This window comes from Gobio gobio, assembly GCF_949357685.1.
Source record: "Gobio gobio genome assembly, chromosome: 5".
NCBI classification, from domain to species: Eukaryota; Metazoa; Chordata; class Actinopteri; order Cypriniformes; family Gobionidae; genus Gobio; species Gobio gobio.
The window spans coordinates 47,267,499-47,277,288 of record NC_137101.1 but is presented as its reverse complement, the minus strand read 5'-3'; positions in this window follow the sequence as shown (position 1 = coordinate 47,277,288).

Genomic DNA, 9,790 nt, shown 5'->3' with positions numbered 1-9,790 from the left:
AATAAATGATAAGTAAAAGTATTTAAAAGACTGTGGGGTGAGAGATTAAAATGTTCTTACATAATCTTTTAATATTTATTGATGATAAACTTTTTGAATGCTGTCTATAGTCAACATCATGCACAATATAATATAATAGTATAATATTGGTTAATATAATATTTCTTAATTCTGCAAATTATGTTCACATTCTTAATTCAAAATAAAAGATTAATTTATTAATAATATCCATTTCTGATAATCATAGGTTGCTATGGTCATACAAGTTTGTTAACGCATTAAAACCGTACGACACGAGGACACGACTTCACATTGCAAGGCCATTGGCCACAATATAAGGATCTCATGGCCACGACATATAATCACATTCCCACAAGTTAATATTACGTTCCCATGAATTAATATCTCATGGCATGACAAAAAACTGTCACCGTAGATTACAGATATTATTACAGAATAAAAGTATTAAAAAAAATATGGAATATTACTAAAAACACTTTCACTGTAAAATACAAAATTGAATATTTAAGAATAAATATAATAAAACAATTTGAATATAATAATAACTTTATTTACAGAAAACTGCAGTTATTAAGCTTATATTCTGACACCTTGCTGGAGCATGCTTTAGTGTGTCTGCCACAATGTCCTCCACTTTTGCCTGATGGATTCCACGATTGGACGTTATCACTGCCTCTGTAAAATGAAATGCAGCAATGGTGTAAAAAGTACTGGTAGTAATGGTTGTTTTGGAGTCATTGATATATTGAACTGACTTTTTATGACCTTCAAAATAGTCATGTTTTGCAGTGGTTCTTCCCTTTCTTCCTCTTCAAACTGAACTCCTCCTCAACACTATAGGAGGCCACTGCCCGCATCACCCGCCGGGTGTTCTCCCCAGGGTTTGGACCTCCAACGAGAATTAAATGGTGTCTGTAAGATGGAATACATTTTCAAAATTGTGACCCATCACGGGAACCAGTGACATAAGTCGGCAGCACAACTTTCGAGCAAAATGAGAAAGAAGCTTTTTTTTTTTTTTTCAAAATTGGTGATTTTCGCTTTTTTGCAGAATCTGTTAGTTGAGATCACGAAGAAGCCTCTCCGTGTTTGAGATCGCAGAATTGGTATATTTAAAAGCGTACACTTTGAGGTAGAAATTGGCTTGTTTTTCGGAGATTCTAGCATGCAGCAGAGGCGTGTTTCTTTTGTTATTTGTTGTAATGACCTTCCCCTTTAATTTGCTTCGCTTTGCGCTACCACTAGAGGGAGCACTAACGTGTATAAGTAAACAGGAAACTAAGCAATGGCAGTGCACGTTTGTTCTCGAGCTAACATCAACTCGGGGAAAAATGGTTCAAACTTTTGTGTCCCTTTGGCAAGCAGAGCGAGGTATGTTAAGTTTGTTTCATGTATTTCTTTGGTAAGATTTGATTAATTTGAACAATGTTAAATGTGTAGTGAATGTTGGTTAAGTTTGTTTATGAATTTTTACTTTAAATGTTTGTTTCTTTTGTTATTTTGTTTTCTTGTAGTTTTACGGTGCCATGTGCTGTGATGCTATTGTTATGGTGCAAAGAGAGATAATTTGCAACAAAGAATTGAGACCATGAACACTTCAGCCATGAAGTTTATTGCATCTGAGTAAAAAATAAAACAAGAGCACCCGTCAGAAACTCTCTGCCTCATTCTTCGACGCCAAAGGGCCGCTACAGTAAAACTCGATGCTTCACATGGCGTTTGCATCGCGTGGCTGCTGTTTCTTCGCATGAGTGGGGTCCGACGCTGCAAACAAAGCCTTCATCGATTCACTGTCGTGTGCGTCGCAACAGCAAGAGACTGTTTCCACGTAAGGACTACAACATTACACAGTCAACTTGGAATGCTTTTATTCACGAAAGACTGAAGGTAATTGCAAACGAACATTGTTGTTACGGACTCATGGAAAAAAAAAAAAAATTGTGATTTTTAGTGAAACTTTTTGAGATTTTGTGGCTTGCAAAAAACAAAACAAAAAAAAAAAACAGATTTTGTAGTAAGTTTATAAATGAAGGGTGATTATTGATGAAGTGGAAGTTATGGATTTTGAGTATTCGTCTTACAAGTATTGACTGCCATAGTTAATGCTGGGTTTATATTTTGTGGGATGCCTAACAAAATAAGTGTAAAGGGTTGAATGTCAATTTATAATTGTGTTGCATATACGATTTGACTGTTCCTGTTTGCTAAATTATTTGAGTGTCAATATAGATGTCTGATATGAGTAAATTATTGCTCTAAGTTTGTAGACAGACAAAATGGAAGACACCGTTGAACAAGCGGTAGCACAGGCAAGTCAAAAACCAGTTCCTGATAAAGATTTAAACATTTCTGCAGGAATGCAACCGGTTAGATCAAGATCAAGTTCTCGAAAAAGAAATCGTACAGAGAAAGGCCTAGAAATGCATAAACAGGAGGCAAAGAAGCATGAGAACGCTTTTAACAAGGCTTATGACTTCTGGAAGCAGACAGCTAAGGAAACTAGGTCTAAACTGAAAGCTTTATGCACAGGTGAAGAGCTTGAACAAATTTTAAAGGACATTCAAAGTAGACACGATATAGTTACCCAGCATTATGCTCCCTTACTGCGTAATCAGACTACAACGCCTGAGATTGTCAAAAGAGTAGATGTATGTGCCACTTTGACTGCAGAAATCAGTGATTTGGTGAGCAAACGAATAGAAACTGTTGATGAAATCCATAAAAGGGAAGTCGTGAAAGAAAGAGTAAGGCAGATATTAAATAAAGACGAGTATGAATCTATCTTTGGTTACACCAATACAGATACTATAACCTCAGCATTATCACAGACTTCAGATTGCCTATTAACGACATCAGAATCCTCCTCCAAAGCTTCCAGTAAGCGAGCTGATGCAGAAGCAGACCTCGCAGCAAAAGTAGAGCAAGTAAAGGCTATGCAAGAAATTCACGATCAGCAGGCCCGATTACTTAAGATGGAGAAAGACTGGGAGCTGAACGAAGCAAGAATGCAAGCAGAGGTGAAACAGAAGGGAAAAGAGATGCACCTAAGACTTGAGGCAGAAAGGACAAAGTTGAAGGTGCTACAAGCAAAAAAGGAAGTTAAGGTAGCCGCAGCTCGAGTCAATGCCTACAATAATTGTGAGAGCGATCTTGAAGATGAGGAGGAGAGAGGAGATGCAACTCAGGCTGAATGGGGAGAGGCCGATAATAAATCCCAGCTGAATTCTGAGGTAAAGTCATTCCATTCTCAACAAGTGCTTCATAAGGTAAAGACAACTCAAGAGACTGAGAACTTAGCTCAAGTGTTAGCAAACTCCCTAAGCATAAGTCGATTACCTGTTCCAGAGCCAACGACTTTCACTGGGGATCCCTTGAAGTTCATTGATTGGAAAATGTCTTTTACAGCACTTATTGACCATAAGTTAATTCCATCAAGTGAGAAGATGTTCTACTTGAAAACCTATGTTGCTGGAGAAGCTCGTAAAGCTGTGGAAGGTTTCTTTTACAGAAATTCTGCAGATGCATATCAGGGTGCCTGGAAGGTCCTTGAGGAGAGGTATGGAAATCCATTCATTGTTCAGAGAGCTTTTCGAGAAAAACTCATGCGGTGGCCTAAGGTGGGAGTAAATGATCCTCTTTCTTTACGAGAGTTCACTGACTTTCTACAAGGCTGTGTTGAAGCTATTCCATATGTTAAAGGTTTGGCTATTTTGAATGACTGTGAGGAAAATTACAAACTACTCAAGAAATTACCAGAGTGGATTGTACGCAAATGGAACAAAATTGTGGTCGAAGTGCTGGACGCGACTGGTGAGTTTCCAGGCTTTAAGCGATTTGCAGAGTTCTTGCAGAAAGAGTCCAAGATGGCTTGCTGTCCTTTCACCTCTCCACTTCTAATGAGTTTCAAGGTTCCAGATGAGAGATTTCCCAAAAGAGCCAAAGCCTTCAACACAAAGGTTCAAGTTAAAGATTCACCAAGGCTAGAATTCAAGATAACATGTTCTGTTTGTAAGAGCGAAGCTCACAGCATTGTTAAATGTCCGACCTTTGCAGAAAAGCCCATGGATGACAAAAGGTCTTTTATTCGTGAGAACCATCTTTGTTTTGGATGTCTCAGAAAGGGCCATATTTCTAAGGACTGCAAAAGACGACATATTTGTGGCACATGTGGCTTGCGCCATCCTACCTGTTTGCATGAAGACAAAGGGTCTCTGAAGGTATCAAGAATGGATTTCACTCCTACAACAGTCCACACAAGTCAAGAAGTTCAAAGGGTTATGTCTCATGCAGTAACACAACGCGAGTCTGCTACCTCGAGCATTGTTCCGGTCTTTATTTCAACAGTTGAGGAGCCACATAATGAGATACTTACTTATGCTTTACTGGATACACAGAGTGACACAACTTTTATTTTTAAAGATTTTCTTGATGAGCTCCAAGTAAGCAGTCAAGCAGTGAAGCTGAGACTTAGTACTATGACGACCACAGATACAGTCACGGCAAGTAAGAAGGTTAGTGGGCTGCAAGTTCGAGGATTCCAAGGGGGAAAATGCATCAAAGTTCAGCAAGCCTATACATGTGACTTCATTCCTGTGGATAAAGCTTATATTCCAACCAGAAAAACTGCATTGCAATGGCCTCACCTCAAGCACATAGCCAATGAGTTGTCACCACTTCAGAGCTGTGATATAGGATTGTTGATTGGCTATGATTGTCCTTCAGCGTTGGCTCCCTTAGAGGTCATCATCGGCAATGAAAACGAGCCTTTTGCACAGAAAACAGAGCTGGGTTGGAGCATCATAGGCCTTTGTAATCCCCATCTGGACAGACAAGGAAGTCAAAGTTTCGTGCATCGAGTCTCTGCGAAAGAAATGTCAGTTCCATCAGCTAATGATGTCTTAAAGGTGTTGGAGTCAGACTTCAATGAAAGGAGTTATGAGGACAAATATGTGTCCCAGGAAGATGTCCGTTTTATACGCATTCTTAGTGATAACATCAAACATAAAGAAAATGGACATTTTCAACAGTATAAATCTGAGTATCCCACAGCTTCGTCATTCGTGAAGAAGAACTTCTATGTTGATGACGGCTTGATTTCAGTCCCACTGATCCAGGAAGCGAAAGAGTTAATTGCCAAGGCTCAAACCTTGTGCAAGCATGGAGGGTTACGCCTTCATAAGTTTAATTCAAATGAGAAAGAAGTTCTACATTGTGTGGATTCTTCAGAGTGGGCAATGACTAACGAACCGCTTCACCTGAATCCTGAAGTAACAGGATATGTTCTTGGAATTCAGTGGTCTACGAAAGATGACACATTTAGTTTTGATATCAAACTGAAAGACCAGCCTTCAACACGTCGGGGTATTCTGTCCATTGTTGCTTCTCTGTTCGACCCTATTGGGTTTGTCGCGCCTTGTCTTCTGAAAGGAAAATGTATTTTACAGGAGCTGTGCCGTAGAAATGTTGGATGGGATGATCCTCTTCCTGATGACTTATTCCTACGGTGGGAGGAGTGGAAAGGTAGTTTTCAGGACTTGAAAGATTTCAGCATACAACGATGCTATCATCCACCATCTTTTAGTAACATCATCTGGACAGAACTGCACCATTTCTCGGATGCTAGCAATGTAGGGTATGGTGCATGTTCTTATCTTCGATTCAAGAATGATAAAGACGAAGTATACTGTAGTCTTGTAATGGCGAAAGCTCGAGTTGCACCAACAAAGATCAAAAGTATTCCGAGATTGGAATTGTCCGCTGCCGTAGTTTCTGCCAGAATGAGTGTTATGTTAAAGGCTGAACTGGAAATGAAGATCGATCAAGAGTTCTTTTGGACTGACTCACAGGTTGTACTAGCATATGTTAACAATGAAGCCAGAAGATTTCATGTGTTTGTTGCAAATCGTGTCCAGCTAATCAGGGAAACCACAAGTCCAAGCCGGTGGTATTATGTTAATACAGCTGAAAATCCTGCGGATCACGTCTCTAGAGGTCTTCTTGTCTCAGATATATCCTCAACAAACTGGCTGTCAGCACCCACATTCCTGTGGAAACAAGATGTTTGTCCAACTCCTAACCCTTCAAATACTCTACTTGTAGGAGACCCTGAGGTCAGACTAGTTCAAGCCTTTGCGACCAAAGGAGGTGTTAATGCGGACTTTCTTGAACGATTCAGTCAATTTTCTTCCTGGAGAACCCTCATTAATGTCATTGCTAGAATAAAAAGGCTAGCCACAAGACATAAAGGTCTTAAGGGCGTTGTGACTGTGGAAGAATATGAAAGGGCATCTGAGGTTGTCATTAAGCTCATTCAACAACAGGCTTTTCCCCAAGAGTTCCGAGAAATTCAGGGAGGACACATTCTTCAGAGATCAAATTCGCTTTTCAATCTCAATCCGGTGTTGAAGGGAGGTCTTCTTCGTGTTGGAGGAAGGTTGAACCAGTCTTCTCTCAGTGAAGAGGTCAAGTATCCAGTCATTTTGCCAAAAGATAGCCATGTCACTAAACTCATTTTGACACACTACCATGCCAAAATTTGTCATCAAGGAAGCTATCAAACACTCATGGAGCTCAGAGCAAATGGATTTTGGGTTATCGGCGGCAGTAAATCCATAGCTAAGTTGATCTACAAATGTGTGCAATGTAGAAAGCTCAGACGGCCAGTAGAGGAGCAGCAAATGGCTGAGCTTCCAAAAGAACGCACTGAAGCTTCTGCTCCTTTCTGTTACACTGGTATGGACTGCTTTGGTCCATTTATCATAAAGAAGAGTCGAAAGGAGTGTAAAAGGTATGGTCTTCTGTTCACTTGCCTTTCTTCACGAGCTGTCCATATCGAAATGCTGGAGGATCTGTCGACAGACATGTTCATTAATGCTCTAAGGTGTTTCATCAGCCTCCGTGGAGCTGTACGTCAACTTTACTGTGATTGTGGTACAAATTTTGTGGGAGCGAGAAATGAGCTTCGTGAAGCTCTTAAAGAATGTGAGGTTAAGAGACTGGAATCATTTCTTTCTGAAAATCAGTGTGAGTTCATCTTCAACGCTGCGTCAGCTAGTCACTCGGGTGGTGTCTGGGAACGCCAAATTAGGACTGTGCGAAATGTACTGAATGCTACACTTTCTCAATGCCCAGGCAGACTTGATGACTCCTCCCTTCGAACATTGTTTTATGAAGCGATGGCTGTTGTTAATAGTCGACCATTAACTGTAGATGGAATAAACGACCCTAAGTCACTGGAACCCTTAACACCAAACCATCTTATCTTAATGAAATCCAAGGCCGCTCTTCCTCCTCCTGGAAAATTTGTGAAGGAAGACATGTATGCCACAAAAAGGTGGCGTAGAGTCCAGTACTTAATCGAACAGTTCTGGAGTCGATGGAAAAGAGAGTATCTCCTGAATATTTCCACACGACAGAAGTGGCATGTACCCCGACGTAATCTCAAGGTGAATGACATAGTCATCATCAAAGATGACATGTTGCCAAGGAATCACTGGCAGTTAGGTCGAGTTGTTGAGGTCATTCAAGGCAGCCATGGCTTAGTACGGCGAGTTAAAGTTCAAACAGGAGAACGAAAACTAAAGTCTAAGTTAGGGCATCACTCTAAATCTTCAGTCATTGAGCGACCAATTCAAAAACTAGTAGTTCTACTTGAGAGTGAATGATTCATTAGTGCAGGCGATTCTCTTGCATTAAACAAAGGTTAGCACAAGGATTTATATATTTATTTTTATTTGTGTTATGTAATTTTTTTTTTGTTGAAAAGGGTTTTGGAATTTAAAATCATGTTTGGGTTTGTGTTTATTGTAACATGATTTGGTGGGAGTGTAATGACCTTCCCCTTTAATTTGCTTCGCTTTGCGCTACCACTAGAGGGAGCACTAACGTGTATAAGTAAACAGGAAACTAAGCAATGGCAGTGCACGTTTGTTCTCGAGCTAACATCAACTCGGGGAAAAATGGTTCAAACTTTTGTGTCCCTTTGGCAAGCAGAGCGAGGTATGTTAAGTTTGTTTCATGTATTTCTTTGGTAAGATTTGATTAATTTGAACAATGTTAAATGTGTAGTGAATGTTGGTTAAGTTTGTTTATGAATTTTTACTTTAAATGTTTGTTTCTTTTGTTATTTTGTTTTCTTGTAGTTTTACGGTGCCATGTGCTGTGATGCTATTGTTATGGTGCAAAGAGAGATAATTTGCAACAAAGAATTGAGACCATGAACACTTCAGCCATGAAGTTTATTGCATCTGAGTAAAAAATAAAACAAGAGCACCCGTCAGAAACTCTCTGCCTCATTCTTCGACGCCAAAGGGCCGCTACATTTGTTCTTTTGCTCCAAGGGAAGCGTGGCTCAGTGTTGCCAAGTCCGCAGTTGGGCTACTTCAACACTGTTGCCGTGGGCTGTTTTTCATGTCCGCGGGTTGAAGCGACCCCAATTATGTGATATTTACCCCCGGGAATGCGAATTTTACTGGAGAAGCCCAGTTTGGGCTTGTTTTGGGCAAGTTTTGAGTTGCAATTATGTGGGTTTTGTTGTGAAAACCTGGCAACCCTGGTGGCTGGCCGCGCACAGATCTCTGCTGGCAGTGCCAAAGCAATAACGAGCAGCTGATATGAAGTGCAAACCTCCCAGATGATAGAAAGTCTGAAGCAGTAAAGAAGCAACAAGATCATCTTTCCCTTGTGCAGAAAGAGAGGGCTGTGTACAACGACATGACTGAAAATAAACATACATACAGGTCCTTAAAAATGCTTGAATTTATTTTGTGAAAGAAATTCCATATTATTCTCTCCGGTCCGATAATGTGTTATTTCGCCAACACTTCATGGACTATGTTTGATTTACGTGTGTTACTTGCATTTACGTGTTACGTTAAGTGTTTCCCGTGTGAGGTACTTTGTGTTTTGTACGTTGCCATGATGTTCACGCTCGCACAAAACCACTACGGTACCTCAGCGTTTCACAGACACACCGTGAAATATTGCAAAAATAGACTGGTTACTAGGCATGTGCCGGTATCAAATTTTCATGTTGCGATTAATTGCTGAAGCTTTTATCACGGTATACGGTATTATCACGATATTGAAATAAGTTGCAAAAAAAGTGTTGTCATACTATAACAGGTTAAATCACTTTCTTATAACAAAAGAACCAAACATTTAAATACAATAAAGCAATACACAAAAATGTATAAATTAAACAAATATTTAAAACAGATTAAAGAGCAAAAGAATTATAAAGAACAATAGGTAAGCTGAAATGTACATTTAACATAGATTAATACATGCTTTAGAAGTATTTTTCATTGTCAGTTTGTTAATGAAGGAACTAATGTTAAATACTGGAGCCTTGTAAAGTGTGTGATTGAACAACAGTCAGAACATATTCAAACAATATCTAGGGCGTGTAATTTAGTCCAGATTAAAATATAAAATGCAAGTTTGAAAATGAATAGCCTTAAGTCTTTAAGTATTATGTATTAGGTTATGTGATTACTGGGGAAACGGCTGTATTTCTGCTGTTGCGTCAGCGCCCTCTGCTGTCAAAGAATGAATGTGCACTTCAGCACAAGTCTCCTCATTCCGCCATGTGCTCGGGTCATGAACGGTCTATTTACATCAGTGCGCGTTCCTCTTTGACGTGTTGTTCATTTTAAACGGTTGACGGGTTAAGTATTCTTAAAATTCATTCTAAAAATCTGAATAATTCGTAATAAATAATTATTCACGGTATTTTGAAGTGCCCACGATAACTATATTGTGCATATTC